Genomic DNA, 19,960 nt, shown 5'->3' on the forward strand with positions numbered 1-19,960 from the left:
ACACAAATGAAAAAGAGAAGTTAAGCGACTTGTCTAAGGTCACACAGGCAGTAGCAAGCACTTCAATCTAGGATGCCTGTCTCAAAAGAGAACATTTTCTAATGTAAAGCTGAAATCAGCTTTACTGTAACTTCCATCTATTTGACCCTAGTTCTGCCCTCTGGAGTACACAGAATTATTCTTCCTTTATACATAACAGCTCTTCAAATATTTGAAGACTACTAGCCTGTTTACTCTGACTCTCCTTTTCTCTGGCAAAACATCTCCAGATCCCTCAACCACTTCTCTCAAAATACAGTTTCCAGACTGTAATATTCTGGTCACCATCTACTCTAGAAATATTATAGTTTATTAATGGCATAACTATAGAATAGCACCTTGCCCCAGGGGTCTCTAGATGGGATCTAATTAACTAGACAGGTGATTCAAGTGGATAAAGCTCTGGTGAGTTCAATTCTGGCCATAGACACTACTGTGTATCTTTGGGCATGTCACTTAATGACTATCTGCCTCCATTGTCCATTTGTAAAACTGAGGTAATAATTGTTCCTCCCTCCCAGAGTTTTGCAGGGATCATAGGAGTTAATATTATTAAGGCATTTTGCAAATCTTGAAACATTATATAAAGGCTATTATATCAGACTGTAATGGGACTATTGTTTCCCAAGTTCTAGACTGTATGCTTTAAAAAAATAATAAAACCAGTTTGTCTGGATCTCATGGAATATGAATTGAAAGAGTAGAGATTAAGATAGAAAGAGACATTGGATTTGTGTCCTGGAGAAGTTCAAATGGCAGATTCAGCCCAGACTCTTAAAAGGGGAATAATGAAAGCAGAGATTTAGAACTGATGACTTGATGGATAGAATAGTTTGCATTGAGTCTACTGGAGGCAGAGAGACCAATTAGCAGGCTAATGTAATGGTTCACACAAGAGATGTTGAGGATCTGAACTGGAGTGTAGTAATAGGAATGGAAGGTATGAGAGAGATTTGAGCTATACCAAAAAAAGGTAAAATCTACAGAAACTTGCAAGCGATTCATTGTGGAGGCAAAGGAGAAGAAGGAATCAAAAGACTAACTCTCATTTCTATTATGCTTTAAAATTTATAGTATTTTGCTTTATAAATCTGGAAAGCTGAGTTGAGGGAGGCCTTAAATATGGAGTAACATAAATGCTTTATTCCCTCCCTCTCCTCATTTTTTTTCTGTTGTTGAATTGTTTCAGTCGGGCCCAACTCTTCATGACCTCATTTGGGGTTTTTTTTTTTTTGGCAGAGATGAGTGTGCAGTTTGTCATTTCCTTTGCTAATTTATTTTACAGATAAGGAAACTGAGGCAATGAGAATTAAGTCACTTGCCCAGGGTTGCACAGTAAGTGTCTAAAGTCAGATTTGACCTCAGGTCTTCCTGACTCCAGGTTTGGCACTCTATCCACCTCACTGTCCCTTTTACAGATGCAGAAGAGAGAGATTAAATGATTTTTTTCATGGTCCTATAAACTTATAAGTTCTAGCACTAGGAATCAAAAACAGGTTTTCCAAGTCCTACATTCTTTTCTCTACCACATGCAACTCTGAGGTTTCAAGCTTGGGTGACTGAGAACCTGGGCATGCTACTAATCAAAGCAGGGGAGTCAGGACAAAGAGCTCCATGGGAGGAAGGGTGTATAATGGTTTTGAATATAACATGAATGTAAAATATCAAGGTTGAGTTTCCCAGTAAGATCATAGATTTATGGAAGATCACAGATTTAGAACTGAAAGGGACTTAAAGCCATCTAATTTAACTCCTTAATTTTACAAATGAGGTACACTGAGATTTGGAGAAGTTAAATGACTTGCTCAAGGTCACACAGAGATAGAAAATGATTGAGTTGGGATTTGGAAATCTAGGCCCTTGGACAAGTCTTTTAATCTCTCTGAGGCTCAATTTTCTTATCTATTAAACGAAGGAGTTGGACTGGATGATCTCCAAGTTCTAAATTTATGATGGTAAAATTCAACTCAATTACAACAGAAGTTGGCTACCATCTATTCTCCCCACCCTTTATTAAGGTACAAGACTGTTTTTTCAATGATTGTTCTACATTGTCCAGTTTGAAGACCATGTCCCTCTATAGAAGAAGATGGAGAAGAAGAAAACTGGACATTTTTCGCATCTTCACCAGTTTTTGCTAGTCTTCCAAAATCACCCTTTTTTTCTGCATTCATGCTAGTTGTAAAAATACCTATCCTTTTAAAATCTGAGCTCAGCAAAGAGTTCTCTGGACAGTTATATCAGTTTCTTTAACTACCTCTCCTTTTTCATTCTGGAATTGGCTTTACATTTGAAAATTCATGATCTCCTATCCTTCATTAGCCATATTTCCTTTTATGCTAGTTATGGGATGATTTATGTGTTACTTAAACTTCTAAACATTTGCTTTCCCTAAAGTTTAGGTTGAATCTGTTGATCATTATTGCCTTCTTCAACAAAAACAACAGTAACAACCACCACCACCACCACCATAATAATAATAATAATAATAATAATAATAATAATAATAATAATAATTAGTAATAATAGTAGCATCAATAAAAGGATAATAAATAATATATGGTTAATATCTTAATTACATAGATCTATTAATGATTTATAACATTATATTATATAATATTAATTCCTTAATAATATAGTATATCATCAATTCTTTAATATTAGTATTAATATATAATATCACATGTAATATACAATATATAACAATAATATTAATTCCCTAATAATAATAGTAATAATATTATTTGTACATTGCCTACTATATTCCAGACACTGTGTTGTTATTTTTACAAATATTACCTAATTTGATCCATACAACAACCTTGGGATGTTTATTATCACCTCAAATTTTAGTTGAGGGAAGTAAGATATATAAAGGTTAAGTGACTTGCTCAGGATCAGTTGGTAAATGTCTGAGACTAGATTTAAACTTGGGGTTCCTGACTTCTAGATCCATAACCATGTCACCTAGCTACCTTCCCTTGCTATTAAAGAATCCAAGGTAAAAAGAACTTTTTCTCAAGATTTTTGTCATGTCTACAGTATAAGCCAAGTCTTTTTTTTTTGGTCAGAATTAGGTGCAAAATAGCAGCAACTCTATTTTTTCCTCTCCTGTCTAAAAGATGAGATTGTCAGCAAAGCAAGTTGAAAATTTATCAGATACTCTGCTTTTTACCAGAAGCTCAGAATGAGACTTCTAGCAGATGTCTAGATAGTTTAAGTGTCCCATCACTAATGACAGAGGCTTCATCTCCACTGTTATAGTTCGTACCTTCAAGAAGGGGGAAGTTTCTCACAAAGATTATTTCAGCTACAAGGTTAATAGCCAAGTCCAGGAGTGGCAGAGGCAACTTTTAAAAGGTTGATGATGATGTCTATGCAGCTATTTCCACAATTCTCGACAGAGATGAGACCTGGAGAGCTTCCCAGAGGCTGAAGCAGAAGCAGAAGACCTCATGTTCTGGCTATCTGGCCAAAGTGACTTAAACCCAGGGAGCTTGACCAATAAGATTAGGACCTGGGAATTACCACCTTAACCAGGGTTTGCATGGGAGCACTGAATCTGAGGGCACTTTCAATATACAGTGGCATACCCATTAGCCCATCTGAATCACCAACAGCCTTCTACTGCTGATTTTCCTTGCATACCTCGAGCATAATTTCTTTTCCTCAGAGGTATAATTTCCTTGCACAGAGATGTTCTTATCGGGTGTCAATGGAATTTGTTCTATCCCATATCCCTACCTGATTTTCTGTTGATAATTAACCTCTCAACTTAGCAGCTGAGAGTACCCCCTTTTGCCCCCAGACTTGTCCCCTCTAGATTTTTTCCCTTCTTCCACATAGAAATTCCCTTCTTGGAATCTACCAGGAACTTTGCATGCAATAAATTTCTATTCCCCTTGCAAATGGGATGGCTGGCATCTCCTTGCCTATGACAGTAGAGGTGAGAAAACAATTACATGTGGCTAAATCCTTCCCACTATCCATAAGACTCATGGTCCTATTCAGCCTCTCTGTGCTACCTTGATAGATGGTGTGACCATGATGGGAGGAGGGCAGAGAGTTTAGTATAATTATGTACTATGTATCTGCCTCCTGCAGGACCTTCATGGACTCCTTCTTCCTGTTCTGAAATCTGAATTCTCCTTTAGATTCTGGTTATATCATTTTACTGCCAATGATTGTGCCTGGACCTTGTGTTCCCTGAATACTCCAGATTCTGTTTCTATCTCTTATTCCTCAGAGGCCGACTTCCTTATTTTCACATGAAGAAACTGAAGCCCAAGGAAGTTAAATGACTTGTTCAAGGTCACACAGAAGGTAAGCATCTGAGCTAGGATTTGAATTCAGTTCTTCTGACTTCAAAATAAATATTTATTCTGTAATTGTAAAGTCTGATTCTAGGGGAGGAAATTGTCCCTGAAAGAGAGTCTGACCATCACTCCCTGATACAGCTGACAGTTTCTGATCTTCTACTCCCCTAAAGAAGTGAAGAAGACTTCCTGAGAGGGTTGTCATATGATAGTGCTGTGGGAGCTGACTCCAGGAAAGGAGATGACGACAAAGTTTGCTTCCTTTCATGTCAGTCAAAGTGGTCTTACCTTTCCCTCAAGTGACATACCAGAGACAAGGTAGAATATGACCTAGAGAACAGAGTTCCAGTAGAGGAGTAGTGTGAGATAATGTTAGAAAGGAAAGGTAAGACAAGATTGGAAAAAGTCTCCTTTGTAAGCAAAGCCATAGCTATTGAAGGCTTTTAATCAATCAGTCAATCAATAAACATTTATTAGGTGCTTACTATGTGACCTGAAAAGTGCTAAGCACTGAAGAGACAAAGAAAAAGCAAAAATAGTTCAGGGCTACACCCTTCATTCTGCACTGAGAACCAGTTTGATAGAGTGGATAAAACACTGGGCTTGAAACCAGGCCAAATCTTGTCTTAGACACTAATTATGTAATTTCGGTGACCCTAAGCCAGTCACTTAACCTCTGATAAGCTCAAATGTAAGATCTACCTCAAGGATTTGTACCAATCTAGAAAACGTGGGTTTGTTTTGCAAACCATCAGCACTTTATAATCACTTATCATCATTATCATTGTAGTCATCATATTCTAGATGACACAGTAGATAGAGCACAGGGTCTAGAGTCAGAGACCTGAGTTCAAATATGACCTCCAAACTCTTATTAACTTTGTGACCCTGGACAATTCACTTAACCCTATTTGTCTCAGTTTCCTGATCTGTAAAATGACCTGGAGAAGGAAATGCCATAACATTCTCATATCTTTGCCAAAAAAACCCAAATAGGGTCAGGCAGAGTGTGATATGACTGAAAACCTGAAGAACAATATCGTTATCATCATCCTCATTATCGTTCCACATAGAGAAAACATGGTCATGCTAAAAACAGAACTTAGAGACTATTAAGTCATCTCTCAGCTGACATTCAAAACCAATACTCTTTCTACTACTATGCTATTGCTTCAACTATACTGGTATACCATCCTACCCCCTTTAAAAAAAAGTTTTTTAAGGCAAGGGGGTTAAGTAACTTGCCCAAAGGTCACACAGCTAGGTAATTATTATGTGTCTGAGGTCATATTTGAACTCAGGTCCTCCTGACTCCAGAGTGGGTCACTATCCACTGTGCCACCTAGCTGCCACCCCCCCCCTTTTTTAAACCACACGTAAAACAATAGAGATGCTGATTGATCTTTTGCTTTGGCTAGAAGGATACACCTGATTTCAAGTCTGGTCTCTGAAGAGAGTCTAGGCATCCAGATTCTCAAAGTCCTGAGCAGCTCTCTATAAGACAGGGGTTTTAGTAACCATCTTTGTGTCATTAAGCCCTTTGATAGTTTGTTGAAGCTCAGTTCCTTAGAATCTTTTTAAAATGCAAAAAATAGAATACATAGATTACAAAGGAAACTGATTATATTAAAATACAGTTATAAAAAAATTAATCCCAAATTTTCTCATTCTAGCAGAGTATTTTAAGAACCTTTCCTCAGAGACTGTAAGTTGCAGAACTGTAGGTGATCTGTTGGCTGAGGGAATTTCTTTCAACTATGTAGGTCCAGAGCAAGACCACTGATACACCCTTCTGGGAACCATGGGAGACCTAATTGTGAAGGTGCCTCTGGAACTTTTTTTTTTGGTCGCAAGGACTCTGCCTTAGATTTCAGGACCCCCACTAGATTTCTCTTGGTTCCACAAACTGGAGGTAGGGCTTCCTGTGCATTGAAAAGAAAGGAAGAGAAGCTGCAGCCCAGATAATCCATGGAGATTTGGCCACTTCACACACACACACACACACACACACACACACACACACACACGCACACACACACGCACACACACACACACACACACAAAATCTATGTATTCTATACCTGTTTCCCCGCAGACTCAACCTGGGGAGAGAGCTCCTGGTTTCTCTTAGGCACTTGAGTTGGGGTGGGGAGGGAGTAAGAGGAGAATTTGGCTGAAAAATAAGAGTTAGCATTAAGTGATAAGATCTTCCCACCTTTGTGCTACTGATTGAGTTACTGGAGGCCTAGACACTTGAGTTCTCTGCAAGGAGGAATAGTTGAGCAGGCATTAGAGAGATTTGGCCTGGGGTCCTGGATAATCCACATACTGGATCTGTTAGTCCCTGAATAATTAAGAGCTGTCTGCCCAACTTTTGTTATCTCCTGTACTCTGATCCCATGGAAAGCTTGAGAACAAAGATTAAATGGAGAGCCTCAAACTCAAACCCACTAGAGAAAGGTGATGGATTTTAGTACTCTCCTAGTTTACAAGATACAGGTATGGTTGGGAGGTGACCAGATATTCTAAAAGTTCCTACCCAATCTTGAGATGCAGTGACTTTTAGACTTGGAAGGGATCATTCATAAGGTCATAAGGATCTCCATAGGATGTGTATGTATATATACATTATATATATATATATATACACACACACACACACACACACACACACACACACACACACACACACACACACACACACACTTTGGGGGGGGCAAGGTAATAGAGTTAAGTGACTTGCCCAAGGTCACACAGCTAGGCAATTCTTAAGTGTCTCAGGTTGGATTTGTACCCAGATCCTCCTGAATCCACTGTACCACCTAGCAGCCCCATAGGATGTATATTGACTTAGAAAACCACATGATCATTATCTATGTTCCAGTGCATTTTTATTTATTTTGTTAAATATTTCCCAATTACATTTTATTCTGGTTCATGCTTTACTCTGGAGGGCTGATCATCAAGCCATGTGTTTGACAGCTCTTCCCAGTGTGGCATACTTTAAACTCCTTGAGTTCAGAGTCTTCCTCATTATTTTGATTTTGTTTCCTAGTATAGAAAGGGCTCAAATATAGTGTTATCATGATATGGAAAAGAAGACTGACTCTTGGGTTCCTGGTTCACATGTTCCTCCCAACACTTACTGCTTGTGGTTGTGGTTGTTGTTTTTATTATTCAGTTGTTTTTTGGTCATATGGAGTCCCACTTGACCCCATTTGGGGTTTTCTTGGCCAAGATATAGGAGTGGTTTGCCATTTTCTTCTCCAGCTCATTTTAGAGATGAGGAAATTGAGTCAAGTAACTTGCCCAGGGTCACACAGCTAAGAAGTGTCCAAGGTCAAGTTTGAACTCAGGAAGAATCTTCCTGACTTGAGACCAAACAATCTAACAATTGCACATCTAGTTGCTCTCCACTAGTTGTGGGACCTGTGGGATTGCTCTGAGACTTAAGTGAACTCATCTGTAAATGAGGTCTCTGGGCTAGAAGACTTTTGCATTTTCTTTTTAATTAAGGAATGAACACTATTTTACGGAGAAGAAAACAGAATTTTAGAGAGGGAGAAGTAACTTACCCAAAAGCACCTGGGTAAATTGCAGAGCTGGAGATTCAAAACCAAATCCTCTGACTGTATCTACCCCGTTCTTCACCTAACACCAGTCTTCCTGATATCTCACCTTTGCATCCAAATTAATAATACTGTGGGACTCTCCATTATTTGTACTAATGAAATGGAACCATGCTACAAATCATCCAAAATGGTGGCCACATTGTGATATAGATAGTATGTGGTTCTGGAATATATCATATGTATTTGCAGTAGATTTATCTTCCTGTCAGTGTTTGATTCCGGTTGATACCAAAATAGGTCTGCAATCACTGAGCTTTCAGTGACAGGGGAATGGGGAGAAAGGGGCAGACAGGTGCTAGGTGACAGGGAAAAGCCAGCCTGAAGTGAAACACTTGTCACCAAAAAATCTATAGAATATAATCCTCATGTAGAAAAGTAACAGTTGACTATCTCTCTAGCTTAAAAAAAAATCATACAGTTTGAAAACCAGAAAGAATCTTGAGAAGATTTAATCCTTCCTGTCATTTTTGAGGATGAGGGAATTGATGCCCAGAGAGGGTAAATAACTTGTTTAAGGTCATACATCTAGTGAATACCATCTCTTCTCACTCTATTCTCAGTGGAGGTGGGAAATAAACCATCACCAACTAATTATTCTTCATAACCAAGAAAACGCATTTTGGGCGGAAAGGGAAACTTGCTGGGTTTACATAGGAAGATACTCTAATATCATTAAGCCTCCAAAATTAAACTAGTCTCCTGCCTGCTGTCTCATGAAGTCATACTCATTAAACCTGGATCAATGAGGGTATGCCCTAGGACCCAGCACTACTTTTTAAAGATTTTATTACCCAGGAAAATGGAATACAATGATTCTACATCAAGGCCAAGGTCAGGGGAGAGGAAAACTCCAGGGAGCCTTGCTCTCTGGGAAATGGTCAAGGGAAACTCCCTTGCTCTCTGGGAAATGTTCTAGCTTATTCTCTCAGGGGCCCACGGTTTCCAAGAATTCCCAGCAGGCTGCTTTCTCAAAGGTGTCTAACATGCAAACAGAAAAGCGAAGCATTTTTTTTCCCCACCCTGTGAACGCTGCAGAGCGTTTATAATTTCTCATCATGAGTTCCCCGATAATTATGGGATTAGACAGAGCAATCTGCAGGTTCTCTTTTCATCTTTCTAATGCTCACTAAAGCAAGATGTAGAAATAGAACCACAGGGATAAAGGGAGAAGATGGTGTCTCAGAACTGCCAGGCTTGCTACCCTGGTCCCTCTGCTAGAACCCCTTTTTTCTAAGGGAATCTACTGTCTGAGGCAAAGGACTGGTTTGGGAATCAGGACACTTGGGTTCTAGTTGTTGCTTTGCAGCCAGGCCCAATCTCTTTACCTCTCTGGACTTTTCTGTCTGGCTGGTGTAGATATGATTCTCCTTCCTCATTGGCTGCTAAGGAAATCTATCCTCCTTCCCTGCCAATGCAGGAATCAGTCAACCAGAGCAGCTAAAAAATTTGCACTTGAAATCTCTTCAGTGAGAGCAAGATCTGTGAATGCTTGAGATGGAGAAATGCAGACTGTGCCTCCAAAATTCTGCAACAAGGGGCCAATTCTGTAGTTTTCATCTTCTGGAGCCCAAGCTGAAAAGTTATATCAATTGCCTGACCTTAAATGGACCCAATAGTCACTGTGCCTGCCCCATTTTAAGCAAATCCAAATACAGAAATCTGATCCTACAAAATGATATATCAGGAGATGATTATTTCCATTACAAAAGAATTCACCAGAGGGTTCCTTCAAGTCACAGTTTCCTTAGCATTTTGAGCAGTTTATTTACAAAAAAATTGATTTACACAGGAGACCTAGGTTCCAGTCCAGTTCTGCCACTAATTAGCTTGGTGCCTAGGGCAAGTCATTTGAGAGGCAGCCTAGGAGAGGGAATAGAGTACCTGACTTGGAGACAGGAAGACCTGGGTTCATATAATCTAATACTAGTTGTATGACCTTGGGCAAGTCACTTAACTTAAGCTAGTTTCCTCATCTGTCAAATGGAGCTAATGATATCTATAGCCCACACACCATAGGGTTATTGTGAGGTTCGAATGAGAGATCAAATGTATTTTTTAAGGCACTTGACAAACTTTATAATGTTCTGTAAATTGTTATTTCTCTGCCAATTAGTATTATTCTGTCTAAGGACCTCATCTGGAAAGTGAAGCTTTTTGCTAAAGTCTCTTCCAGTTTTGACATTCTAGGATTCTAACTTATCATGAACCCATCTGGTGCTTCTGAGAGCTCAAAATGAACTCATCATTCTTTTCTGGAGGAAGCACCTGCCCCACTATACTCAAACATGCCCTTTCTTATAAGTCTGTTTCTGCAAGAGGCACCACCATTTACTCAGGGCTTGAATTCTCAGAGTTATTTTTGATTCTTCCCTATTCTCCCATCCCACATGATCTGTTTTCAAGTTCAATATCTCCTACCTCCACATTACTTTTAAAATCCATCTCCTCCTCTTTTCAACTCCTGTGGTCACAACCATTACTTTCAGGCTTCTTATATCTAATTTATATATTATAATAACCTTCTAAGTCTTTTTTTTCTTTTAGGCTTTTTTTTTTTTTGCTAGGCAATGGGGTTCAGTGGCTTGCCCAAGGCCACACAGCTAGGTAATTATTAATTGTCTGAAACCGGATTTGAACCCAGGTACTCCTAACTCCAAGGCCGGTGCTTTATCCACTACACCACCTAGCCGCCCTACCTAGCCACTCTATAATAACCTTCTAATTGCCCTCTCTGCTTTTACCTTCTACACTCTTCAATGCATACTTTGTAGCAGTATAAAGAAAACTTCCTAATGACCAGGTCTGACCTGGTTCTCTACTTTAGAAATCTTTCGTGGCTCCCCAATGCCTAGAGGATAAGATAAAAACTCTTTGAGCTTTATTTTCCTCTTCTTCCTCTCACTCATACACTCTATATTCCAGTCAAACTCTACTATTTGCCATTTCCAGATCCTGTCCTAGATGACTTGACCTTTTCTTCTCCAAAAGTCTTGCTCCTCCGCTCCTGACTAGTGAGTGGCCCATGTGAACCCTTATTATATACCACTCAGCTCCAACAACACTTTGTTTTATTCCCCTAACATCTCCTCTCATCTTCTCAACAGTCACTTTGTTCCCACAAAAGGAACTCTCCACTGCCAACCCCTCCCCAGATTTATCATAGGAGCAGAGTTGGAAGAGATCTTAGAGGTCATAGAATCTAACCCTGTCATTTTACAGATGAGGAAACTGAGGCACAGATCCTTGCTAAGGATCAAATAGCTAGTTAATATAGAAGATGTGATTTGAAGCCAAGTTTTCCTTATTCCAAGTCCAAGGTCATGTCTTAGTTCTGGAACCACAATCAAATCAGTACTACCTTTTTGTTACTAGAAAAGGTGTGTCAATCTATTTCCCTATGGTTCTACTTACTATTCCTGTAATTTTCCAAACCAAAAATCCCCTCTTTACACAATACTTCCCATATGTATGTCTTCTATTAAGTTATGCTCCTTAATGGCAATGATTATTTTTAATTCTGAATTTTTAGCCTCACTGCCTATAATACATAGTAAATATGCACATACATAGTAAATGTGTATGGTGTTTGGACAAATAAGCATAATGAACTCCTTCAACATCTCAGGTGTGATCTCCCGCATGAACTTTTCCCTTTTTCCTCAATGAGAAGTTCATTCTCCCCTTTCCAATCTCCAGAATTATTTGGTTTGCTCTCCCTTACACATTTAATAATTTTTAATTTAATTATAATAATAATAATATTCTATTAGGGCAGGTAGGCAACACAGTGGATAGAATATTCCATCTGAAGTCAGGAAGATTCATATTCCAGAGTTCAAATCTGGAATCAGACACTAGCTTTGTGACCCTTAGCAAATCACTTAATCCCATTTGCCTCAGTTTCCTCATCTGTAAAATGAGCTAAAGAAGGAAATGACAAACCACTTTACTATCTCTCAAGAAAAATCCAAGTCGGGTCATGAAGAGCCAGACATGACTGAAAACAACTGAACAACAAATTGTATTATAGCTATTTTTGTAGTTGTCCAGTTCCTTGTTACTAGACCATAACTCCTTAAGAACTGCCACTGAATCATTTTTTTACTCATCCCTAGTAACTTGCACAGTGTCTTATATATATTAGGCACTTAAAAATTCCTTTTAATTTGAAATGAATGGAGTGAAATCAAAATTCTTACCTCCTTCCATATCCCCAGATACATTTAGGTGGACAGGCCAGTGCTCCCTGACAGGGAACTGTAGCACTTTTTGGAATTGTCTCGAATTGTGAGGTCTAATGGAGAAAGTATCTTAACTTCAAAGAGTACTGAATAGGTTTCAATTTTTTCTTCTTTAAAATGGGAACAGCAATTTATTTTGGGACTGTAACTACATTCTTCCCTACATTCTTGTCTCACATAAGATAATATGTTTGTAAAGCATCATATAAATACAAGCTATTTTTTCCTTAACTTTAACAAAAACTTGGATGAGGATTCTCCAGTGCCTCAATTTCTCCATTTTAAAAAATGAAGGCTAAACACCTTGTCCTGTTTCATGTAAAAACAGAAGCAGAAACAGAATGATTGAGACATGATAGTGATCATTTTGTAAATGAGCATAAGGCCCTAGATAAGAAAAATAGTAAAGGAAAAAAGCATTGAAAGACACCAGAATTCTAATTAGTGTGGTTCCTGACCTTGAATTCAGAAGAATGATAGTTGGGCATACCTCTCTCCTTTCAGAAAAAGTAGTAGAATTGAGGATGGAGGAATCCATTGGTAGACACAGCCAATGAGTCTGTTATTGGTTTGTTTAACTTAATTAAATGTCTTTGTTACAAGGTGAGGCTTCCAGGGTAGTGGGGATGAGTCATTGGGAAGTGATCTTGCTATAAAAGAAAAGCATAACTAAAACATCTATTGGGAAAAAAATTTTAACATTTATCTTTTCCGGGGGGATTGCAGGTCATCACTGCTTCTTTTGCAATTTAAAAAACCACAATCTCCTATTGGATTCTCATAACAACCAAGTGAGGTTTGGAGAGCCAAGACCATTCTTTTAATTTTATAGATGAGTAAACAGAGGCCAAGAGAGGTAAAATGGCTTTCCTAATGTCACATAGCTAGAACCCAAGACTTCTCTCCAAGTTTCCACCACAGCTAACTGCTTCGAATAGAGGAAAACTAGTGATCGCAGGAAGGTAGTCATATCTGACTCTAGAGATGAGTATAATAAAGGTAATGGGAAGGTAATTGGAGTCCCATAAGTCCATAGGTAGACTGACAGGCAGAGAGAAAAAATGTTTCCACCAGATTCTTAGGTTAAACATCTGAGTCTAATGCACTAAACTGAAAATTAAAATGAAGAAATGGGGTGCATGGGATGTTAAGAAGGACTAGCACCTCTGGTGTAAGGGGTTGCTTATCCACCTTTTCGTTCATCTGATTCATCTAACTCTCACCTGTGGATGGTTCCAAGAAACTATAGCATGGACAGTGATTACACCCTGCTAAACTGTCTCTGTAGACAGGCTAAGCCAGAATGAGCATAAATGATGTCTCATACCTGCCAGTGAGTTAGAGGGCTCTCTACCCCAAGCATGTGAAGACTTTCCCTGGTGAAACGGGCACAGAAGACAATTGTTCCAACAGTCATGAAGAGAACTTTGAATTTTGTCAGACATCAAAGATGCCAAGGTCATCCCCTGCTTTTTTGGGCCAGTACCCAGTCATTTTGTTTTTGTTTTTGTGTTTGGTTTTATTTATTTTTTTTTGGCAAGGCAATGTAGTTAAGTGACTTGCCCAAGTTAGGTAATTATTGTGCCTGAGGCCAGATTTGACTCAGGTGCTCCTGACTCCAAGGCCAGTGATCTATCCACTGTGCCACCTAGCTGCCCCTAATGCCAGGCATTTTGACATTTGTCCTGCCCCTGGACTTCAATGACTCAGGAAGAAAGAGGGCGGCTGATGACTTGTCGCAACTCCATCTTCTTTTAATCCAGTTTACAAACAAGTCAAGATGTTACCCATGATATCAATGATTCTCTTTGAAAACAAAGGACAAACAACAACAAAACTGAAAATAACTATCATCCTTTCTCCAAAGTGCTGTCTCTACTTTTTGTCTTCATATGAAGCAGGACATGGGTTTTTGGTTTGGTTTTCTTTTTTTTTTTTTGGCAAGGCAATGGGATTAAGACACTTGCCCAAGGTCACAAAGCTAGGCAATTATTAAGTGTGTAAAGGCAGATTTGAATTCAGATCCTCCTAATTCTAGAGCTGGTGCTCTATCCACTGTGCCATCTAGTTGCCCCCAACCTCCACTTTAAAAAGTAAAGAAACTGAGGTATTGGAGAGTCCTCATTTAACTTTTTGTTAGGATAATAATAGCATGTATTTATATGATGCTTTATATACATTTTGTCTCATTTTAGGCAATGGCTCTATGATATAGGTGCTATTATCCCTATTTTACAAATAAGGCAATTGAGGCTAGACAAGGTTAAATTACTTATACAAAGTCTACTATGACTGAGACAAGAATTTGAACTCAAGTCTTCCTGACTCCAACTCCTCCAAGTCTATATACATTACTCCACACTGCCTCACAAAATAGCATAAACAGTGAGATTTTGGCTCTCCAGTTTCTTCATCCCAATTTCAAATTTATCTGACTAACCAGAACAGTCAGAAGACACAGGATTCACAGTCCTCCTACCTCTGCTTCAAGAATTCGTGATGTAGTACACAAAACCATATATTCTGGCCAATGCAAATTCATATCTCTTTTGAGTCATATTACTCTTCATTGGGGTGTTAGGTATTATTATAAAGTAATTTGTCAAGTAACTAGGAGATAATAACAATCCCTTGCATGCAATTGGTGCTCAATAAATTTTCATTGATTTGAAACAATAACCCTCTTACCTTGAAAAAGCACCAGTATAGACTTAAAGGAGGAGTGATATTCTAAGGGAGTTTTAGAATCTGAGGCTACCCATGCACCAAGTTAACTGCACCCCCAAGACAAGATGATAAGTTCTTTTAGAAAAAAACTATTCTGTCATATCATTTTGTATTGCTCATAGCACCCTAGCAAGATATAGATTCAATAAATATTTATTGACTGAATAAATGGTTTGTAAAGATCTCCATCAGGCAAAAAGTCTAAGAATAAACTACTGCAAAAAAAGAATAAACTACTGAAACCAACTCATTTGTATCCATGGAAGGAAGTAGAAGAACCACAGGTTTAGAGTTGGAAGAGACCTTAGAGATTATCTGATCCCATTCCCATTTTACAGATGAGGAAACTGGCTTAACAAAGTAACTTGCTCTGAAAGAGACAACATTGTGCAACTCTGCCTCACTCTTATCCAATTCATTTAAAAATCAAGTTGTCACCTGTGGTGGCAATGTTCCTCTTTGAAAACAAGGGATAAAGAAAAAGCAAGAAGTTTCTAATACACAGCAAAATTGATATTTGAACCCAAATTCTCTGACACAAAATTTGCTTCTCTTTCCGCTGTACCTAGTGACACTAATGCAGATAATCCAAAACATTACATACTCCAAGTCATTCAAATTTGTCTGTGTTCCATTTAGATTAAAATTGAAATATCTGCATTCCCTGTCAGGCTGTTTATGGTGGCAAATAGAAGTTAATTGGGACTTAAGCATTTTGTGTCATGATATTTACAAATTGCCTATATTGTTCCAGTTTCCTTTCTCCTCTAGAACTTATAGCACTTTCACAGATATTCAGTTTTCCTGAATTTAATGGGGCAAGAAAGGAGAGATCTAATTCTCCGCATTGTACAAATGGAAAGAATGGTCATTTGGCTGGGTTTCCAAAGGAAGGGGTGGGGTGGGGAGTCACCCTCATACCTACACACAGCTAGAATGCCAGGAACTTTTAGAGAAGCTGAGGGGATGCTGCTCCCTTCATGACAGATAAAAAGGTAGCTGCTAACAATCCATAGCTGTGAGTTTTCTTTCTTCCAATTTTAGGGTCATTAACTGGTCCTTGAAAGTCCAGGCTTATTTTCACCCTGAAGATTCTTTTCTAATGACCCCTACGCCTGCACCTCTCTTCTTCCAAACTAGCCTAGGGCTTGGTCCTCCACATTCAAATGGTATTTAGCATATGTCATCTTGTATCATTACTTTAGTTCAGCAGGATCATTATTTTATTATGAATAGGTCCTGTTTCCCCGACTACATTCTGAAGTCCAGAGAAGGTCAACATCATTTGTTATACTTCTTTGCAGACTCAGAGTAGAGCAGCAGGTCCCTCACAGAGCTCAATACATGGTGATCAGGAGGAGGAGGATGGGTGACAAAATGTGATGTAAGGGAAAGAGCACAGGGTTGGGAGATAGAATAAGGTTTTAATTCTGGGTTTTTAGCATTTAACTAGCTGTGTGACTGTGAGACAGGCCCTCCCTGAACCTCAAAGGTTTTTTCATTTTCAAAAAAAGGGTGGGCCCATAAAACCCATTCCAGTTCCCAAATTAAATCTTGCCTGTACTCAAGATTGAAGAAATAAAGGAGACTCAGCAGCAGCATTTTCTTATTCTCCAGGTAGGCAGTGTGAGAACCAAAAATCTACCATATGTACCCACATACTAGACAAGTATAAAGAAGGCTCTGTCCTACCTTGTGGATCTCTACTTCCTTACCCTCTTGAAGGACCCTGAGAAGTTCTTTTCTTGCCCCTTCAATCTCCTTTTGCAATCTAAATTTAGGATTCAAAGTATTGACAGGTTCTTTTCTATCTCCATTATTTGGCATGGGAGGTGTTTTGTTGCTAAGGTTGGGTTCTCCACAAAACCTTCTTTTCAAGGTCATTTCCCCTGATAGAAAGGAGATGCTACTTCTGAAGGTCACAAAGAAAGGTGAAGGAGTAAAGCAAAGATGAGAGACTAAGGATAAAGGAGAAATAGATTGGCAGGGGAGAGGACAAGGAAGAAGGAGAAGTGGGGGAGAGGTGGAATAAAAAGGGAATGGAGAAAGTGACTGACTGAAGCCAGCTGGGGGATGGCAAGAGTAATCCCCAGGAGCTTTACAAATTTTCAAGAACCCATAATGCAGTCAACTCAGACTACACTAATGGAGTGAAGCCTTGGGCCTAGATAATCAGAAACATCACACAATCCAAAATTTATACAAGGAGGGGAAGGAAAGGAAAGAGTAGGGGTGAATTATGATAGCAATAATGGAATTAGGTAAAGGGGAAAGAGTGAGAAAAGGGCAGAGATGGAAAGCAATAGGAAAAAGGAGAAAAGCAGAGCAAGAAACATAGAAGAGGAGACAGTGGAGGACGAAGGAAGCTGTACACCACACTCGTAACAGAGATCAGGAACTCCTTTCCTGTATTGCCCACCTGCTCTTCAGTCAGTTCAGACTCTTGTTTTCCCAATAATAATGCTTTCTCTAGTTGACAACACTCAAGTCCTACACAGACTTCTCTTTGACACCTCCTTCTTTCCCCTTTTACTGACCTCCCACCTAAAAATGAAGAATATAGAAAAGAAGAAAACGACAGGTGGTGACTCTTCCCAGCTCCCCCCCTCCAACTCTCAGTTCAGGAAAAATCAACCTCAAAGGGCAAGATGGACTGATTCTCAAGTCTGGGAGATAGAAACGATGAATTTCACATGGATTTTCTTCAGGATTAAAGTTTGTAACAATGAAAATGGTTCAACTCTTTCGCCTTCTCTCCAGGCTCAGTAGCTTTCTCTCTCTTTGCTTCTTTTCCCTTCCTCTCCCTTTCCCCAATCTTATATTTTTTTTCCTTCTCTGGCCCACCTCTCCATCCTCTTGCTACTTTTTATCCTCCTCTCTCCATCCCTCTTTTCTCCCATCTCTTTCTCGCTCTCTCTCCCTCCCTTCTGGAGCTCCATCTCGACGTGAGTTGAAAGTGAATGGGAAACCCCAACCACAAAGACAAATTACCATGAGAAAAATAAATCAGGAAATCGCCTTTCGTAAACGAAGCTCCCGCCGCTCCCCCTACTCCATCCAGCCTCCTACCCTCCAACTCACAGGGTGAGCTGGGAGGCTCCATGTCTCCTCCCTGGCTCCCACTAGCGTCTCCAGAGTTACGACCCTGCTACCCCGGGCCAGAGCAAGAGTAGTTTGGACTCAGAGACGACTGGGGGCCAGGGTGGGGGAGGCCGAGGGACAGGAACGAGGTGGGGAGGAGGGAGGGATTAGAGAGCAAGAAAGGTGGGGAGCAGTTGGAATCAGGGAGTCAGGAACAGGTATCCACACAATCTCATTCAAATACACGCTCGCTGGCACACACAGGCTCGCACAGCTACCTGCTCACACACTTACACACTCACCTGCATATTCTCTCTCTCTCTCTCTCTCTCTCTCTCTCTCTCTCTCTCTCTCTCTCTCTCTCTCTCTCTCTCTCCCTCCTCTTCTTTTTCTCTCACACTCTCTTTCCCTCATTCTCTTCCCTGCTTCTCCCGCACACATGAACTGAACTGTCTTTGGCTACCTCTACCCCCAAGAGCCCAGGGTCTGGGCCCCGGAGTCTCCGCATGGAGGGCTGCGGCCCCCAGACTGCGGGGCTGGGGGAGCGCGAGGCATCCCCGCTTGGAGCGACCCGAACCGGGGACTGAGAGACAACCGAGCCAGGAACGGCCGCCCCAGAGACTCTGGGAAGAGGAGGTGGAGATGAGAAAGCCAAGCGGTTCCCTTCTCCATCCTCTTCCCTACCCCCGCGGGTTCTCGACCCAGTCCCAGAGCGACCCACTCCCCTCCACCACTGAGTGGATGCCCCCCACCCCATAGCTACCCAAGTTCTTGAAGTTTGCAACTTCCAGCTGTGCCCCCTGAGCCCCCACCCTTACCAATGTCCGGGCTTGGGGCTGGGGGGGGGGGGAGACAGAAAGGTAAGAGGGAGGAGGGGGAGGAGGCGGAGGAGGATTAGAAACAAGGACCCGAGTGCCGTTCGATGCCGCTGGCAGGGACTCACCAGGCTGCGGCTGGCAAGGCAGAATGGAGGGCACAGGGGGCTGGATGCCCGGCTCTTCCCAGCGGCTTGCAGGAGGCAGCCTGGGCTGGGGCCGGCAGCCCGTCTGGGGATGCGGGTGGGAGGGAGCAACTGTCGGAGGGCTCCCTAGTCCGGCTCGCGTTTCCAGTCCTACTCCGGCTCCTGCCCGGGTCTGAGCCCCAGCCCGCCCGGACTCGAGTTGCCCTCGAGCCCCTCCTAGCCCGAGCTGGACCCGCGGCCCAGGCTAGCCTTCTGCTCGCTCCGCTCCGCTCCCACACCAATCCCCGCACTCCCACCAGCTGAGGACCCGGCCGCCGGTGGCAGCGGAGAGGAGGGAGGGAGGAGGGAGAGGAGGAGGACAACGAGGAGGAGAGGGAGGAGGGAGAGGAGGCGACGAAAAAAGAAAAGAGGGAGAGGGAGGGGGAGTAGGAGGGGAGGGGAGGGGAGCCCAGGGAGAGAGGAGAGAGGGAGGGGGAAAGAGGAGGGGGAGGGAGACAGGCTGGCAGCCTGCTGCTCCTCTCAAGCTAACCCCAGAGCTGGCTTAAGAGAGAGAGAGAGAGAGAGAGAGAGAGAGAGAGAGAGAGAGAGAGAGAGAGAGAGAGAGCGCTAGGAGCCCCAATACCAGCTAGATTCCCCTTACTCAGCATCGTCTCCCACCCACCCACCAGTGCCGTCATACTGGTTGAGGAAGGGAAACGAGATAACCGGGCCAGCCCGTTAGTCTCTCTCCCCATTTTCTCCTCCAGAGATCTGGCCTTCCCCTCTCCCCATTTCCCCTTACCCACCGCCTCCCCAAAGATACAAGTCTCCAGGAAAGATATACCTGGTTCTGGCAGCATCCCAAACCTTTTTCACACTCCTGTCAAAGGAATATTTAGAAATGTCCCTAAAGACCATCACTCCCCCCCCCTCCCCGGTCCTTGGGTTATCTAGTTTGTTAGGAGAAAGGAAACGTGGAGAGAA

At 41.3% G+C, this 19,960-nt stretch overlaps 1 protein-coding gene across 1 annotated transcript in view; it reads right to left on the reverse strand.

The window, feature by feature from the left end:
- Window positions 1–19,239, reverse strand: part of SEMA5B (semaphorin 5B) — a 191,669-nt gene extending 172,430 nt beyond the window's left edge. The window contains exon 1 of the mRNA XM_074214665.1: window positions 18,980–19,239. The gene's annotated coding sequence lies outside the window, so the exon portion shown is untranslated. The remainder of the gene's footprint in view (window positions 1–18,979) is intronic.
- Between the last annotated feature and the right edge of the window lie 721 nt (window positions 19,240–19,960).

Source organism: Macrotis lagotis, chromosome 1 (genome assembly GCF_037893015.1).
Source record: "Macrotis lagotis isolate mMagLag1 chromosome 1, bilby.v1.9.chrom.fasta, whole genome shotgun sequence".
Lineage (NCBI taxonomy): Eukaryota > Metazoa > Chordata > Mammalia > Peramelemorphia > Peramelidae > Macrotis > Macrotis lagotis.